This window comes from Cimex lectularius, unplaced genomic scaffold (assembly GCF_000648675.2).
Source record: "Cimex lectularius strain Harlan isolate CLEC.00 unplaced genomic scaffold, Clec_2.1 scaffold38, whole genome shotgun sequence".
In the NCBI taxonomy this organism is placed as follows: Eukaryota; Metazoa; Arthropoda; class Insecta; order Hemiptera; family Cimicidae; genus Cimex; species Cimex lectularius.
Genome location: NW_019392638.1, coordinates 1,807,070 through 1,826,456, shown reverse-complemented (window position 1 = coordinate 1,826,456; position 19,387 = coordinate 1,807,070). Strand labels below are relative to the sequence as shown.

At 37.5% G+C, this 19,387-nt stretch overlaps 1 protein-coding gene across 1 annotated transcript in view; it reads right to left on the bottom strand.

Moving 5' to 3' along the window:
* The window catches only part of LOC106670038 (synaptic vesicular amine transporter), an 83,173-nt gene extending 64,003 nt beyond the window's left edge, over positions 1-19,170 (bottom strand). The window contains exon 1 of the mRNA XM_014400025.2: positions 19,095-19,170. The gene's annotated coding sequence lies outside the window, so the exon portion shown is untranslated. The remainder of the gene's footprint in view (positions 1-19,094) is intronic.
* Between the last annotated feature and the right edge of the window lie 217 nt (positions 19,171-19,387).

Here is a 19,387-nt window from a genome sequence, read left to right as displayed (position 1 = left end):
AGACGAGGATTCTTTTGATGTATATTTATTTTTCAATGCTTCAATAAAACGGGTGCGGTATGAAAAAAAATGTATTCCGTCATTTAAGATTATTCTCTAGTCTTTTACTCGGAATCAACGGGTATTTGTGAGGAAAATATTCCTGATGACAAAGCGGAACCAGACACAAAGTGCACACATACTCCTAAAATATAAATTCCTTATCAACGATGATAAACAAATATTTAGGATTTCGAAAAGGTTTGTATGCATTCCTCTTCACTAAGGAAAAATAATATCCTGACCTAATCCAAGGAGTTAAAATAAGTTCATCTCACTAACAAGAGTGACCGTCAGTGTCCTGTGTAGCCCTACGTGGAATCACCAATTTGAAACCATTTTTGGGCGATTTACCTCGAAAAATCACAAAATAGTGATAATAAGTCACAGCCCGAAGATCGAGGAAAGAAAATATTTTAAATTTTTTAACTTTTAAATTTTTATTTTTATTAACATGATTTTCTTCTTTTGTTGTGCATATATTTCAAGGATATTGGGTCAATTTTTGTTGTTTTCTGCGTAGTATGAGAAAATAATATGCAGGATCGTATTAAATGAGATTAGATATATGTAAAAAAGTTACCAAAATCAAATGTCGCTTCCATTAAAGTGCGCCGAAAATTGAAGGAAAAACAAAAGTCGCATTTGTTTTAAGCACTTTTTCAAATCTTTAAATATGTTAGAAATACTATAGACATTATCGGGTTGGATTCGCCGAGCAACGTTTTTTCCGCCAATATTCGATGTTCTACTTAAAAATTCTTAATTCCTCAGAATTGTATTCACATTCAAGGTTATTACAAACTTTGAAAGCCCAAGTTCTTTCAGTCTATGCCAACTAAGTACAAATTATCAAGATGAACCCAACAAAACCCGTCAAACGTTTTATTTTATATCTCAGATTCTAAACTTATTTATGAAGCCATTGGTTTAAACAGTTGTGAACCCCCGCAAAGTTTCCTCTGCATCAGTGGAGGCGTTTCAATTAAAAAATTGAAAAAAACATTGGTCAATTTGAAGGCGAACAATTTTTTTTTATTTGCCCAAAAAATTGTTTTAAGAGAAGAAGAGGTTTTGGCGAGTACAAAAAACGAATATCAACTTTATTTCTTGGTTTAAGAAAAAGTATATTTTAACTAAACATATTGTCATAAGGCATTCTCCGTTAGTCTGTGGGAAGATGAACCTGAAATTTGGAAGTTCCCGATCAACCTATTCTCATTCCGTTGGTCTTTCACACGCGTTTTGTAATTTCACCATTTTCAGTGTGTCTGTGGATGGGCCCGACCAACAAGGAATCGTTGATTCCAAAGGAAATGCGCATTATAAAATTCTATAAGTTTTTAGGAAAATCTTTCATTTCAGTTATCATAAATGTAAATAACGTTTATCTCAAAGAAATTTAGAAGTGTACACCTTTCCTTCATTAAAAACCATAATTATAAAAAATTTAATGATCTGGACGAAAAAGTCATTACTTTTGTATGTATTTACTTCTATTATTTTTATGTTCAACAATTAATGCATGTATATCCAGAGTTTTATGTTTAATTTTTCAATTTACAACATTATCCGGCGACAGCCGGATTTAATTCCATGTTGTATATACTTTTAATTATATTCACTATTTTTCGCGGTCCGCTTGACCAATTAATAACATTCAATTAATTAAGGTTTTATGTTGAGATAAAAAAGTCAGTGTCAAGAGCGGGATTCGAACCCACGACCTTCGGCTTGAAACGCCGGCAAAATGGCAAAAAAGAGGGAAAATTCAAAAGGTGGGGTTGAGATCGGAAGTTAGTGCCCGAAGGGATGGAAGTCACGATAGCTCAAATGTGAGTAGCGGCGTATCAAGCCGAAAGTCGTGGGTTCGAATCCCGCTCGTGACACTGACTTTTTTATCTCAACTTAAAACCTTAATTAATTGAATCTTTTAATATATTTTTCATAATGTGCTCAAAATTGTAAAATAAATTAGTTCCATCTATCTATCTAAATCGGTAATCCGAGGCAAAAGACAAACGTCTTTATTTTGCAGTAATAAATCAGGCAATTAAAAATTTAAATAATACTTATGATAACATTCAAATAATTTTAGCTTCAGGTTCAAATCCACTAGAGGCTAATTTTTGTTTTTTAATTATTTTACAAACTAAAAATTACTTGAACTAAATCTGAAAAGTTAAATGTAAGAACGTGCCTTAATCTGTTCGATAGTAAACGAAATTTCATTTGGATAGATAGATGGATAGATACATAGGTAATCTAATGGATGAATTTTTACAATTAAATGTAGTGGTACAACAGACTACGTACATTCCCTTGAATCGGTTGTATATATATATATATATATATAAATGGTTAGTTTTTAGAACCAAACAATACCATATTCACGGATGAGGCAATGATAGATTCTTCAAGATTCTGAACGTCAACACAAATTTTGTCCGACATAATCGGGGAAAATAAATACAAACACAAAAATACTAAATAAAAGTCTACGGAAAGTGGTACAACAACCAACGTAAACAATGAATAAGCACTGCCAGTAGCTATAACCTAAAGAGACTTCAATCAATTCTACCTACTAGTGGTTGGTTGAAGAACTAGGATCAGTTGAACGGTGGTCCCTTGTCCGAACTTGGTTCAAATTATGAACGACGTTCTAGCGAACGCGGTTTAAGAAAGTCTCAAATGGACATGTTATTTGGAACAAAATTGAGAGGAGAGATCCGCGTGTTTTAAGATGGTCTCTCAGATGACCAGGTCGCCAATTTTGGTGTTGATTTACGGCTCCGGTCTTCTAAGTTCACAGGTAGTCACGCTGAAATATACGAGCGCTATGATTAATAAGGGAGGGCCACTCAAGCCTCGCTTTTCGAAATAGACCCCCCTGAATTCACAAAAGCACTCACGTCTCGTTTAAATTGATAGCCTGCCGCCCACTCCGGCCACGACTGAAAAATGGATTATCACACCACGGAGATAGAATATTACAAGGGCCATAAAAGGTTCGAAGTGATTGCAGTGAATTGAAATTGCTCGGTTTGCTCGGAATATTTTCATTTGAAAACTTTGTCTTGAAGAAAATTAAACACTTTTTTTTCAAGATCCCATGTCGCATTTTTCTAAAACTTTGTTTCGTGAAAATGTCAACATTCCATCTTCCTTGTTTACATTTTTAAAAGTTAAACTGCAATATTTAATACGATTCTGTATCGTGTAGGCAAGGTAGAACAAATTAAAATTGTGTCACAAAGATTTCACATTTAAAGCTTGTTTGAGGTTGGGGGAAATCTCTTAATTAAATATGAACAAAAACCTCGAATCAAAGGGCTTTTACATAATGCTCGGAGGTCGAATACAAACCTGCATAAATTAGGAATGTTAACGTTTTCGTAGATAAATTATAGATTGCTGGGTTTAGCCGGCCAAAATCGATTAATTTATGTGTACAAAATAATTTATACAAAACTTCAAAGTCAGTCCCAGAAGCAAAACTGCAATACAACCTTGCATGGCAATTGTAAATTCTTGTTGATCTTTGTTCACTACTATGTATTTATTTTGCTCTCACCCCTCTCATTAACCGACTTATTTATTGTGCAATGTTTTTTGGAAACCTTCTTTATTTATTTTTAAGTTCTATGACACCTAACGTGCAAAAGATCCGTTGGTATAAGTGTGAGGAAGGCAGATTTCGTTTTATTTCTCTCAAAAAAACTATAAATAGAAATGTGTGGTGATTAGTGACCGTAAATCGATAATTATTCCGAAATCGTGAGATGCAGTCTGGTGTGATGTAGGTTTCGGAAAAACATTTTCTTTATCGTGCCAACGTTTCGATCTTTATTGAGATCATCTTCAGGGCCTGGATTTACTGGGATTTGTAAATCCCAGGCCCTGAAGATGATCTCAATAAAGATCGAAACGTTGGCACGATAAAGAAAATGTTTTTCTGAAACCTACATCACACCAGACTGCATCTTACGATTTCGGAATAATTATAAATAGAAATTTGGACTTGGTACATAACCAATAAATTAAAAATATGATAAACCAAAAAAAATTATTAGATGAGCTTATAACCCAACCACTCCTTTAGAATTTGCGGCATAGAACTATGGTGCTTTTTACATCAATATACAACTTAATGCTGCGCCTTGCTTATTTTCTCATCCACCTAGAAACATGGTGTTATTGTATTAATCAAAAAACCAACTAAACTTAAGATCCTAAAAGCGACCCCCTCATCAGCCTATTACCTTTGATCTCCAAAATTTTGAAAGACCTTTGCTGCCAAAACTTCTACACTATTTATCACACAAAATTCCTTATTTACAAAATCGTTTCCGTCTGCAGCACTCATGCCAGCTACAACTCTTGAAACAATTTTAAAAACCTATTAAAAAATCTGTCATGCTTGGTTGACATACAGCAGGCCTTTCGTAGAGCATTCTGGACTTCTATTCAAAATTAAGGGGGAGCTGCCAGACTCCTACTACCGTCTTGTGAAATTATATCTGACCAATAGAACCTATATCATGAAACAAGACACCACTTTGGTAACAAGAATCGAGCCGGGGTTCGGCAGGAGGTCTTTTTTACTTGTGCTATGTCCATGACATCCCCTGAAATAACTTGACTACGATAGCCATGTTAGCAGATTAGAGACTTAATAAAGTAGGGGAAAAGAGGTCTAACAGCTTCTAAGTAATTTCAAAATCAAGTTAACAAAAGTGTTAACTCGAATCGTAAATGGCGTGTGAAAGTAAATCCCCAAATACCCTAACTGAATTCACCTATCACAGAAGATTAAAACGACACCGATAGTCATGGATGCAGTCGGTACCTTTAGTTGATCGTCATATATTTAGCCGGTACACTTGATAAACGATTAACGTATTAAAAAAATATAAGTGATCTGATAAATTTTTGACAAGAGCTCTTCACATTCACTCATCAATAAAAGATCGTTAACCTATCACTTCTCCGTCCCATTTGGCAGTATGCGTCATTTTTCCTGCGGTTCCAAGTGATTCTCAATTGTAAAGTCTCCAAGTCCACCAAAATCAAATTCAATTATCACGAATGCGTCTTGTTATATTCCGAACTCTGAACTTTACTGTGATCTAAATATACCATACTTCACCGAAATGGTGAAAGAAGCGTATGTGAAATTGTATCAACGCATAACTGAACACTCGAATACGAGCCTCATTGATTTTGCCCTGTCACTGCCGCCGACACGTTAATTTAAAAGGCTGAAAAGGAGACCTTTGTACAATAAATTAATTTAGTTTTAAAACAAAATCGAAATTAGTTAACGCTACTATATTTTTCATTATTTGCCAAACTTATACGACTTATGTTCAAAGTTATTTACATTTTTTTTAAAGTTACTAGATCGCAATTTCCAATTTGCAACATTTTTTTTACGAGGGTTCGCAACAGCAGAAATCATATAAACCCTCAGGGTTCCGGTGTTTTTGAAAAAAAGCCCATTTGTAAGTATGTCGGGTTCGAATGCAGGGCCGCTGGATTCGAACCCGGGACCTTTTACCTTACAGTGATGAGCGCCGTGTGAAAGACTAAACCTTGCGGCCACCGACGCCCCTAATTGCAAATTATTATTGTTATAAAAAAAGTACCTACCCCTTTGAAACATTCCAGACAAGTTTCTTATGCAAAATGTTTATTTAACTAAAATTTAAAAAATTTTAAAACAAATATTATAGAATACACTTTAGTCAATAATCGAACACGTAAATGTGTGTTATTAGCGTATAAGTATACTCTATTTTGTTCCTATTGTTGACAGTAGAGAAAGGTTGCTTCAAGTGTCTAACAATTGGATAGGAGTGAAACTCCTTAGTTCTATATAGAGAGCGTGCAGGAATGCCACCCAATATGAGAATCATGCTTGAGCACGGCAGGGAGTATCTGGGCCCTCAGTTCCGATTTTTGGAGGAAACATGGTTTTTTGTATACGGCAATGATAATTTTGTGCACCTATTGTATGTTGAGAGTGAATGTATTTATTGGTGCGAATGTGTCGTGTGAGAGGTTAGATGGGGGAATATTGAGTACCACATCAACCTCAGTTAGGTAGAGAATATCGCAAGTATTCCACCACCCTGAGTGAATGATATGTAAATAAGAAAGAATGTATTTAAGAATGAGTGAGAGTGAACGGGTTTGGGTAGTTACTGGTAGTTACTGCATGCGTTGAGTGCTGAATGAATTGACCCTCGCTGTTGACCACTCCCGGACCCAACCTCGGTGGACGGATAAGACCGAGGTCTGACCCCGAACTGCCCACACCCCATGTGGGTGATTCTCGATGCCGGTGTAGTGCGAGAAGTGAGGCTCAACTCTGTACATATATGTATTATATGTACATACATGTGTACAATTGAACTTATTACAAATACCTATTATGTTATTTGTAGACCAAAATTTCAGTCGATGAAGGTTGTATAATTGTAAAATACAATTTTTATTTGCTTCTGTATCTCTCTTTTCATTTATTTTCTATGATTGCTATGTAAGAAATACTTTGCCTAAAAATGGCAGAAAAGATGCTGAAACTTTGCAAAAATTAAAATTTTAATTGCAATTAGACAACCTAAATCTACTTTAATTCTGACCTAAAATCAACACAATAAATATTGTTATTTATTTTAAATAAATTATTTTTGTGATCGGAAATTGTTTTAAAATGAAGTTGATTTTTGCTACAAATAACCACCACATGTTGTTCACCTTTTTATTACTAACATTTTGTTAACAGAAGACAAAGTATGTATTTTTGGTCAATTTATTGTTTTCAGGTCGATTGACGGTTGTTGGCACCATGGATTTCGCTGGTTTTCCTTTCTTGTGTGAGAAGGGCAGTTAATATTTTCCATTTAGTAGATCGGTTTGGACGGTGGCTGTTCCTAATGCAGAGCGATGTGTTGCAATATGTTATGCTGCCTCAAACGAGAGCGAAGCGACAGCTACGAATTGGTGGAGATTACAAAAAGCGAAGTTAAAGCTATAGAATCCGCAGAAAAAACCCAAAAGTCGACAAAAAAGCCCCAAGTCAAACCACGGCTTTCTATACCACCACCAAATCGGAAGGGGAAGGTTAGTTTTGCAGCTAAGAAAGCTGTGCCAGGTGATCAAGTAACCCTCGAAAGCTTGTTGAGCAGAAAAGTAGATCCGGGAAAGGAGAAGATCGTTGACAATATAGTTGTTGCGGAGCGGGAATCAAGTCCGGAAAGTTCTCTTGATACGCCCAAGTTCAGCCGGCCTCCTTATGCCGGTGGGAGCGGGCTGACAATAGTTGACGATATGTTAGATTTTCCTCCTGGATGCGTACGTCTCAGTGCGCCCGATTCTCCTAACTACATTCGACCTCGTAGTGTCGCCGCCCTTGAACCGGTTATCCCTCTACCGGCTTTTAAGTTTAAAGATTTCATGCCCCCTCATAAGCCTAAAGTCAGACACCGTCGCCGTCGCCCTCGTCCAGTTACGCCCCCGCCACCACCGCCTCCGCCGCCCCCGCCTCCACCGCCTCCACCACCACCACCGCCACCTAGATTCAGAAAAGTATTGCCCCGCTTTGATAGATACTACAAAGAGGGTTGTTATAACATTTCGAAATCACGTCCGTCACTACCGTTAGATCCTTACGAAGACTTCTGGAAAGAAAGTAAGTTGTCGGTCCTAGAGCCTTTTTCTTGCCCTGAAGGCGGTGTAAGAATCAGCAGTCCAAACACTCCTGATTTTCATCTTCCATATAAGGTTCCACACCTTATAAAAACTCCGGTACCACCACCTTGCAAAATGGAATACAAATTTGTTAAAAGGAAGAAATTGCATAAAGATGAAACGCTGTCGGACCAACCACGATTATCTACATTTACCTCACGGGCATCAGTAGTAACAAAACGAGAATCGATAGCAACAATAGCATTGGAAACATCACGACCTTCACTACAGCCAACGACATCAAGAATGTCAATCGTACCATCAGATGCAGCACAACCACCAGATAGCTCGAAACCAAAACCAGAAACTGAACCCCCCGAATCTCATACAAAACGACCATCGATGGCCGGATTAGCCCTAGCTCTAGCGCTCGCGCCAGCACTGCCAGAAGCAAACGTTGCACCTCCACCACCACGGGTAAAACAAATCGTGCACACTCATGTTAGAAAATTGAAAAACGTACCTACCAAGAAGCCACCTAAAATACGTGATATTAAAATTCCTCCCTGTAATTCAAACATATGCTACGCTTCAGAGAAAGTACCTTCTCGACTTGGGGCTAGTAAGGCGAAGGGTAAGTCGGAAACGGACTTGACAGAGCTCATCGAGTGCTGGAAATCTTCACGTACAAATTCAGATGATCCGAGCTTCGACCAACTCGTAAAACGTTTCATGGCGGATTCAAATGAAGCTCAGCGAAAGTTTTTAACTTCGTTAATCCAATCGCTTAATTCATTGCCGAATTTGCAAGGTGACAAATCTACTAATTTAACTGAATCCAAACCTGCCCACTCTGAACTATCGAAAACGGTTTCCAATCGAAAAGTAAACAAAAGGAGAGACTCCAACTTTCCAACCGGCGACAAAAAGGAAAAGGAAAATCTAACCTCGGTTTCCAATCGAAAAGTAAACAAAAGGAGAGCCACCATCTCTCCAACCGGCGACAAAAAAGAAAAGGAAAATGAAACCTCTGTTTCCAATCGAAAAGTAAACAACAGGAGAGACTCCATCTCTACAACCGGCGACAAAAAGGAAAAGGAAACTGAAGCCTCGGTTTCCAATCGAAAAGTAAACAACAGGAGAGACTCCATCTCTACAACCGGCGACAAAAAGGAAAAGGAAAATGAAACCTCACCATGTGAACGTCCATGTAGTGAATATCAAGATTCTCAACAACCGGAATACAAATTGTCCCCTGACGAATTTGTGAAGAAGTTGTGTGCTAGAATGAACGCAAAGAAAAAGGGAGTCTGTCCAATTGAAGACTCTTCCTGTGATCGTCCGTGTAGTATTAAATCTCAAAGAAATGACGCATGTCCACTTAAACGAACTGATTCCCAACCGGCTCCTTGTGAATATGAGAACATGGTCTGTGACAGATTAACCGGAAAGAAAACGGAAGATCCCATCTGTCCATTTAACGCAAAGCAAGATTCGAATATGCAGATTGGGATGAAAAATGAGGACTCTTCCTGCAATCTTCCGTGTGGTATTAAATCCCAAAGAAAAGATCCGTGTCCACTTACAAGGCGTGATTCCAAACCGGCTCCTTCTGAATCTGCAATGACGGTCTGTGACAGATTACGTGGAAAGAAAACGGAAGATCCCATCTGTCCATTGAACGCAAAGCAAGATTCGAATATGCAGATTGGGATGAACAATGAAGACTCTTCCTGTAATCGTCCATGCGGTATTAAACCCCTCGGAAAAGATTCGTGCCCACTTAAAAGACCTGAAACCAAACCGGCTCCTTCCGAATATGCAAAGATGGTCTGTGACATACTAAGTGGAAAGAGAATGGCAACCCCCATCTGCCCATATAACGCAAAGCAAGATTCGAATATGCGTATTGGGATAAAAAATGAAAATCTTTCCTGTGGTATTAAATCCCGAAGAAAAGATTCATGTCCTCTAAACCGAACATAATCCAAGCCGGCTCCATCTGATCTGCGAAGATGGTCTGTGACAGATTAAGTGCAAAGAAAACCGAAGAGCCCATCTGTTCAATCGAAGCAAAAAAGTAATCGAGTAGGTATGCTGGGATGGAAAATGAAGTCTCTTCCTGTGATCGACCGTGTAATACTAAACATACGGAGATAAGTTTGTATCCAGCTAAGGCGTAGACTGCAGAGCCAAACTGAGGCCTAGTGTCATTTTTCGAACCCTTTTGAAACCTGAACTACTCGTGATATTTTATTAACCCGATAGGAAGAATAAGCCTTTCGTGGCCAACATAATTAATGCTCACATCAATGCTAACATATGTTTTGTACTTCTAAACGTAATCGATTACCGATTCTGCAACTTCACGCGACCCGAAATGCGTTTCGATCCGAAGACACTCGCCTGCTTGCAATCGACTGAACTACATTTCATTACTAATTCTTTATATAATAAACCAACCAAATTATAACAACTAATCCGACGTTATCACGTTCTAACTTTTAAAAACTATTTTAAAGAGTGTTTTGTTTTTCTTTTATCATCTGAGCAATTTAAGAATGATTTATCATGTTTTAAAGGTACACACATTCACCAGAATTAGAAGCAAAACAATTTGTATTTGCTAATAACTAATGCTAATAAACCTAAATTCCTTTACACCGTTAAAAGTAATCAATCTTTAGTAAAGTGCATATAACAGAACCATCTATAATGGTAATACTATAAATAGAGACACGAGATGGCGGCAAAACTGTATTGGGAAAACGCAGATGTCTCACTTCAAGATTATCAGGCCGATTTAATTGTCTTTAAGGTTGGGTGACCCAGAATGAAGTTGCCGGTTCGAGTTGGAAACAATAACATCTTAAAATTGACAAGACTGGCGCAACTTGGGCAATCTTTATTTCAAACAAAGAAATGACAAAAGTTGTGAATTTTCCCCGGCCGGGGTTTTGCTCATTTCAGTTTATTACCGCCTCTGGTGAAACGTTTCTTTTTCTATTTCTAGCTTACGATCTCTTAATCGCTCTTTGACGACAAATCTTCAGCCTAATCTTGAAACTGTTGCATTAGCCGGGATTAATGAATCTATAAAGCATAACTGCTATTTGGAATTAAGCGTGGAATTTATGTGGTATCATAAACGTTCACGATCGATAAATATAGAGGAGGCAAATTGAACAGGGGAATTAACGCTTAACGGATTAACGAACGATAAACTTAGGGGAATACATGGTTATAATGCATTTTTAAATTAGATGGCCCTGTTATATATAAGTAACCAGACCAAACGTTGTACGTGTAGGGGTGAGAGAGGGTTCTATCTTCTCGAAGACGTGACGTCATCACTGCCTTTCTGGGCTAGCCAGCCTAGGGCCAGGGCAATGCGGACTATCTCCCACATATATATCTATTTTATTTATTTCTTACAAGCATTCCTAAAAATTAAAGAAATAATTGAGATGGGGTTTATATCAAGTTACTTTTTGAAAGGTCAGTTGTACTCAGCAACTGCAATGAGCATTTAAAAAAATTCAGCCTGACGGTGAGCATGTAATGCTCGAAATCGGATAGCTGGTTAAACCAGTTTGTGGTAGAACAATCCTGTCCAAAAACTTTCTTAAAACTTAGTATGATATGAATAGTTTGTCACGGGCTCAGCCCGGACATAGGAGACAAGAGTGAGAGGAGGGGGTGACGAACAATCTGAGGCAGGAGTGCTCGCTTGGATCTTGCCGCGACCCTAACGTTTGACAAGCCCGTCCGTAAGTCAAGTCCGATATAGCATTTGTCCTGGGTACTGACTTGAAGGGACTAACCGATGTGTGTACTTAATTCTTGAATAAAAGGTGAAAGAATTTGATTCCAATTGGTGTGTTTATTTATTTCCTTCGTATCCCCCTGCGTAGTCTGACTAATTTCAGGGGTAATTAAATGTACCTCAAGTTTAGAGGTGACAAGTTTTCCCATTGGCACCAGCCAGGCAGTACTATCAGGGTTAAAGAAGTCTATAAATTAGATCATAATTGATGATCAACTTACATTTTTTGTTGCAAATTACAAGCAAGTATCTTTCAATGCAACCAGGCCGGGTATTGTTACTTAAAAATTCGGACAGGGGCGATTTCTATTCAAGCGCGGTTTTATTGTTTGTTTTACACAGTTTGAAGCCCTTTAGCTGCACAGTGTTGCGTAATCCATCCAAGTTTCGCGAACAGCCATAAAGTCGGAAATGTTTAGTATGCTGTCTTTTCGTATTCCGCGTGAGCCACCAGATTTCAGCAGTCAAAACAGAGAGAATCAAAAGTCGATTACAAACGCTAAAAGATTGACCAAACGGCTTGATTTCGAATATCGTTTTGGAGCGTTCATCCTCTGCACTCCAATGGTCCTGCATCGTATCAATTCGAGTAATGTTGTTAACCATCCGCACAGAGACTTCGACAGTCTTTCCCGTATACTCAGTTAAAAGAACTAAAAAGAACAATGAGGATCTTTAACGTCCGCACCTAGCTTATTCGGCCTTATCGGACGTTCTCAAGATGAGTGCTGACGCACCTCCACATACGACAGAATGGTGTTACTGCCGCAGCATTGGTGTAGAGGCAGCTCAGCCCCGAAGGGCCAAGACAGCCTCGCTCCTCGCTTGCCCATTCCGAGTGGTCGGGCCTGCATTAAGCACCAGACCATCCGCCGCACGCAAAGGGCTACCTAAGCCGAAATACATCAGCCCGGTCTCCCGCGCACTCCCTAAATAGAGAAGGTCACTCTATCTCCCAGAGTATTGGGGCTTCTTTAGTGTAGAAACTACCGGATCTGCTCCGGCCGCGGTTTTGTCAATTAGTTCGATGACAGCAGCTGTAGAGAGGGACTCACGCCATCGACGTCGTTTACTAGGAACGCTGTGCCAGTTTTGCAACGTTCCCTAAAGGGTCTCGTTCGCTCGGCACCGGATATTGAGTTACCTGTCCGTTCTCGTTCCAACGATCGCATAATTTATATTTCTGACTTTCGCACGAACTAAGGCTGCCATATTGAATTTCCACCATTTTTTACATACTTAATTTAAATTTTATATTGAAATATTGTCCAAACTACACCTATTATTACTTAAAGATGGCGACAAATTCTATACACAAACATGATGTTTATAGACAGAGTTATTTTAATTATTCATAAATCAACAGAACGTAAAAATCTGATTTGAAATTTTCATTTATCTGTAACGATTCGACTTTTCCATATTGCACAACGTAATATTAATGTAAAACGCCAATGACTTAAATTAAAAAGCCAAGTAAGTTCTTTAAACGTTTAAAGCAACAGAATGGCAAAGAGAAATATTAAAAAATAACACCTAACGTTAGAAATTACTTAAACGAATGAAAGTTGGAGGGATGGTTGCTTATGATGAAGGGGCAAGGGAGCCCCGGGGCTGTGGAAACTGGAAATCTCTAACCCCAACGAGGCTGCGTTATTGCTTGACTAATAACAACGGCTAATCAAGCAGTTACCTACTAATTTGGGCCAACGCTGCCTTTATTTAATGTTCCACACATAGGAAATTTTATTCGTCGATTTATACAATTAGGCCTAATTCAATTACCCTTTATTTATGTTGCATGTTGTTTTCCTTTAACCTCTTTTTCTGTTTGTATGGTAATCACATAATAGAGTAAAAGTATTATGGGTATAATAAAAATTAAATGTTTCTATTTATTGGTTAAAATATTAATGAGCCTGTATTTGGCCGTAAAGAAATGGTATGGATAAATCAGAAAAATCTATTATATTTCTTCATTTAATATGAAGTGAAGAATTTGTTTCATACATTATTTTCATTTTAGGAACGAGCCTGTAAAAGATTATTTTTATAACCCGACAGACTAACTAAACTGCTCAAATATGAATAGAGATATTTGTAATTTAGTCTTATTCTATTAATTTTAATTAAATTAACTGGTATATTCTTGTTAGTTGGATAAAACAAAATAGAAAAACCAAACCAAAACAAACAAATGTTAAATCAGTTTTAATTACTTAAGAATAGTAAACATGAATATTACTCATTTTATAAACAGACATTTTTTCTCGTCTTTTCTCCGTTTTAATACAGTTTTATTCTCTTTATTCATGGAAAGACATCATCTTGAACCAGAAGTTCGCAATATATTGCAAGAGTCTGGAAGTACCTATAGGAGGCCTGGTAGTGGATCTCAGCACATTACGATGCTAAGGGAAGACAGAAATATTGAGTGAAATGAAGTATAAGATGTTTTAGTGTGCCTTTATCAATAAAAATGCTGTTATGTTTACTGATTACTCGCGTTTCTGTCTGAATAGTGTTAGCAGGCGCCGAAAAGCCTACCGAGAACGGGGGATGCGTACAATGCCCCAGTTCGTGCTACCTTCAGTGCAGTTTGGAGAAGGCGGTGTAATAGTCTGAGCTGGGATATACACTGAGGAACAAACTGGACACCATATTGTTGAAGGCAACCCACCGCAGTCCATTATGTCCAAGAAATTACTGAGGAATACATCCTCACAACAGGAATCAGGGATCATCATTGGCAGGGATTTTCGATTTCTGGATGACAATGCCAGACCTCAAAGAGGCAGAGTTGTTCATCATTGTTTACAAAACCTGGGAATTTCCCATCTGCCCTTCATTGTCACCAGACCTCAATCTCCTTGAGCTCATAGATGTTGTAGAGAAGGCTTTTCGATTACCACCCGCAGCCAGTTGACCTGCAACCATTGAGTGCACCGTTGCAACATCTATGGAGTGAAAGTCCTCATGAAATTAGTGACATCCTTACAGACAGTATGCCCAACAGGTTTTAGATAACAGAGGTTTTAACAGATATTAATTGTTTAAAAAAATTATTGTGTCCAATAAACAAAATTATCGAATAAAAACGTTTGTTATTTTTCAAAATTCCTCAATTAAATTTTCCTTCAGAAAAAATACAATAATTTCTAATAAACTTTAATGCAATTTATAATAAAAATAAAATAAAATCGCTAGTGAAAGTAAATCCTCCACAATTGGCAATATCCCTATTCATTTTTTAGCAGTTTATATGTTCATGCTTAAATAAAAACACGTTATCTATATGTGCATTTAATATCGTCATGTTTGTCACATGTACCAAGCTTGCTTTGTGTTATATAACCGAATATTTTGGGTGGATGTAGGAACGCACGACCATATTGTCTCTAATGGCGAGAGGCTGAAGATTATCCACCCGGCTACCGCATTCCCCAAGTAGATTTCGTATGTTAAACGAATGGCACATAAAGCTACAGAAAATTAAAAAAACAGGTTTGTTAAAACGTAACGGGCTGTTAAAAAAATAGAAGAAAAAAGAGGAAATAAGCCTCATTGAAATGATAAAGCGACATCAATAAAGAACGTGTGTTCAGTTTTTGGCTGAGAGAAGTATCATTCATATTGAAAACTTTGAAACTTTTTAATATGACCAATCGGCCGGAATCTGACAGTCAAAACGGTCGAATAAACCAAAGACTAAAACTACAGATTCATCATATTTCAGCTGCGAAGGAAAAGTTATCGATACACTTTTTCTCGTAGTGCATTATTTGGTTATATTTGGCTTGCTGGTTTTGTCTGTCAAAAGCGTGTCGCTATTGTCACTCCAACAAACAAATGGGATTGGACAACGTACACAACCTGGAACACGTGCATCTAGTTTTTATAAACCATTCCTAGAGACAGCCAAGAGCATTTTAAGTTTAATGGAATTTTCTTAAAATTATTGAAGACATGAAAGGCATTAATAAGACTTTGAAGTCAGTTTATCGACTGAAATAGCAAGTTGTAGAAGTAAGTACAGCCTCAACTGCTCGTTATTTTTACAATAGGCGTGCTGCAGCGAAGCCGGGAAAACCTTACTGGATATTGCCGACTCAACGAGTGTTCGAAAATAATAGATAGACGTAGATATTTATGTAGATTCTGTAAGAAAATAGGAAATCTCATAATATATACTATTGTGCCCATTTATGGATGAAAAACACCAAAAAAGAAAAGATGATCAATGCTATGACATTTAAATCCTGAAAGTAGATAATTCACATTTAGTTCAATAAATATAACCATACCAAGGTAAGCACGATAGAACCTGATGATCGCGGTTCTTTAGCCGCCAGATAAACAAAGTAATAAGTAAAATCTACTTCTTAATTGTCATGGAATGTGCAGTATAAAAAGTCACTAAGTCGTCATCAATGGGAAAGGCGAAAAAAATCAGATGAATCGTTCTGCATGAACTTGCATCCAGGAGATGAGAGAAAGGCGGAAATGTACAATAGTATCACAGAATTATCACGTGAGTTACGAGATTATAGGCGAAATCTAGATGCCGTGAACAAATGACTTTTCTAGTAGAACAAAATCCACGATGTACGCTTGTTTGAACTACGAAAAAATTATTCATCAATCATAGTGAATTCCTTTATTAATTGTTAATGATAAATTGTCACAGATACAGTTTTGGTTAACCTTAAGGGAGTCTTTTCGGCAAGATAACGCCCGGTCCGGCATGAAGACGTTCGTGGGATTGAGCTCCGGCCACACCCAACCATCGCTATTCAGATTATTTCTTTCTGCTTACTTTGTATAATGGGAAACCAACAAATTTTGCTGAATTAGAAATCACGGTTTTCGACAGCCATCCCAAGAGGTACCAGCGGGATTTTGAACAAACGGCTGATAACAGAGGACCACAACGGGCCTTATTTTATTTTAAATATATATTTTCCCCAGTAAAATCGTCCCGAGGAATATCGAGTACTCTGTAGGAGTGTTTGTATCGAGTGTTCCGTTAATTTATTGGAATTTATGTAATTTATTAGCGTGAAAGAAAGGGGTTGTTTAACCCCACCTCGAGGAATATCGAGTCCTCTGGGGGAATGAATGTGCCCAGACTCCTATGTTTGTATCGGGTGGTGATGTGTATGAATTGTATGTTTTGTGTCTATACTTGAGGCTAGCAATTTAGGATATCGACGTAGTGTACATATTAAAGCGTATAATTTGCAACCAGATCGAAACGTTCAAATGGTTGCAATTGGAAACCAAATACGTGTGAAGGACCAGAAAAAGAAGGAAACACGCAGAGAGCCGGCGATGACCTCTGCTGTTTGTCCACCCACATTACATAGTAAAGGCATAAAACTTTGTGCTTTTTGTTTCAATATGGTCATTTTTTATGTTTTTCATTATACATATACATTGTGTAATGTACCTTCTCGAATGTTTTTGAAAGGTAAAAAAAAGGTTTGAAAAATGAAAGGACAAATTGTCCACAAATCGTTTGATCTTAAAAGAACCTTTGATAGATTGATGCACGTGTAAATGTGAATCCCCGGATGGTCCGAAAAGCATTTATCCTGCCACTTGTTGGTACCTGGAAAACGCCGCCCGCCCATGTTTTAAGTGGATTACGCATTTGACGCCCCTAACTTTCTGCATCAGGAATTATAAATTTGGAGGGTCGGAATTAAACGAAAACTCCATTAGGGGGGAAGAGGGTAAAAGGGAATCTGCGCAAAAACCCATCCTGGAAATACCACCGATTTCTAAGTTGTGGAAAAAATAGCCTCGCTGGAAGTTGTCTTCATCGCCCAACCGTTTCGAAGAGGAGCGTTTTTAACAAAAAGATCTTCACCGATAAACGCGTCTGTGGATAACATCGTCAAAGGTTTTTCGCTTAATTAAAATATTAATTATAATACTATCTTCTAAATTATATCTCACGAGAAGAAAGAAACGAGTGGAAGCAACGCCATAATATACCGTGCAACAAAAATTGGATGGTATTCACCAATTGTGTCTATCACAAACAAATAGCAAAGGAATAGCAATAAAAAATTATCCTTTAAGCGCCGCAAATGAAGTTAGTTGCAGAACTAACATTTGAAGAAAGTTTATTTTATGTTTGAGAAAGTTAGCCCGACAAGAAGAACTATCTGCCAAAACTTAAATGACCAGATGCTAATAAGAAATCCGGTCTAATATTCAGTTCAGTTTGTAGGTCATATTATATCACAAAGGACGCTGAAAAATCTTGAAACTTGTTGATTCTTGATAACTGATAGCAATCGGTTTTTCTTTATTGATCAACCTAGATCAATATCATCTGACGTTTGTATATGGGACGCAGTTATTTGCAAATAAATTTAGTGAATTCCACAAAATCGCAGTTCCGTTTGGGAAATTCGATAATAATTCCATCACAGTTGTAAAATTACAAGGATGCACCTGGAACTTCTTGCTTAAGATATTGTTAGCTTTCCGCCGTGAAGCTTCAACCATGGATATTTTAATTAAAATTGCATTTTCAGTTCGTTTTTAAATAAATACGTCATTTTTTTAGGTGAAAAATTACTAATTAATGTTATTTAATGCAATTAAACCTAAAACAAAAGCTGGATATAAAAAGATCACAATTACCAACGAATACAAATTTTGATAAAAATAGTTTGTACATCGTGGTAATGCTCTTGCTTCTTTTTAAAAAGATAGTTCCTACTCACAGTTAATTGTTTTCAAAGATCCGGATTTCGAGCTTATAGCTCATCATCAGGTTGAAGAAGTTCTACAGCCTGATGGTGAGCTATAACCTCGAAATCAAGATTGAACAACACCATTTATCACTTCTATTATGGACTTGCTTGGCTATTTAAACTTTCTTCTGTTTTGCTTCAATTTTCTGGGAAGTAGTGATAGGAAAAATTTGCCGAACGAATTCGTATTGTAAAAATTGTACAAATCGAAACCATGCATACTTGATTTATCAGGAGCATATATAGTAGCTATTCTGTTCGTCTATAGATCAAACTATGCCACTCAATAATGAACTAACTAATATGTCATGTTCATTATTATATTTCATTCACATAATTGAGATACTTACCTAGTTTTAAAGGAAAAGAAAAAATTCATAGTCACTGTATGGCTATAACAAAATTGCTCTGTAAGTAAGTCTTATTTATATTTTTATAGTCTGTGTGTTTGTCAAGTTTAATGACAAACATAATAAAATAATTTAGAAGTTACACTTCTGAAAATGAAAAATGCCAGCTTTGAAACATATTTGACAGCTAATTTTTTTAATTAAAATAATTTAATTTAGGTGCAATCAAAAAAGAATCTTTGTTCTTCTAAGTACCTTAGCGAATTTTTTAAAATAGTTTCCCCCAAGGTGTTATTATTTGATTTTCACTAGACTGAGCCATGTCTAAACAGTCGACAGGCTGTTTCGCCTCGGTTTGTCGAAATCCGTTGTACAATTTTCCGTAGTTGTCATGTTGAAGGTGTAACTTACCTCTTATGGGTGTTGGTTGACGCGAGGCATGGTGAGAGGTTGTGAAGGCCCAAGGGGGGCCCGCTCTCTTCCCGCCCTTCCCTGACTACTGCCGCCCACACGGCACTCTGCCCCCACCGCCTCCAAGCAAAACGTCAAAAGCGCATGTCACCCCCTGGCCTCTGAGCAATATTAATAACTGTCGGAAGAGGCGAGACGGGACGGGCCGAGTTCCGAGACCCACGTATCAAGTCCAAATTATGCTCGACATTCAATTAATTCAGTTTCGAGCTTTTGGTGTACTCAGCCGAGTA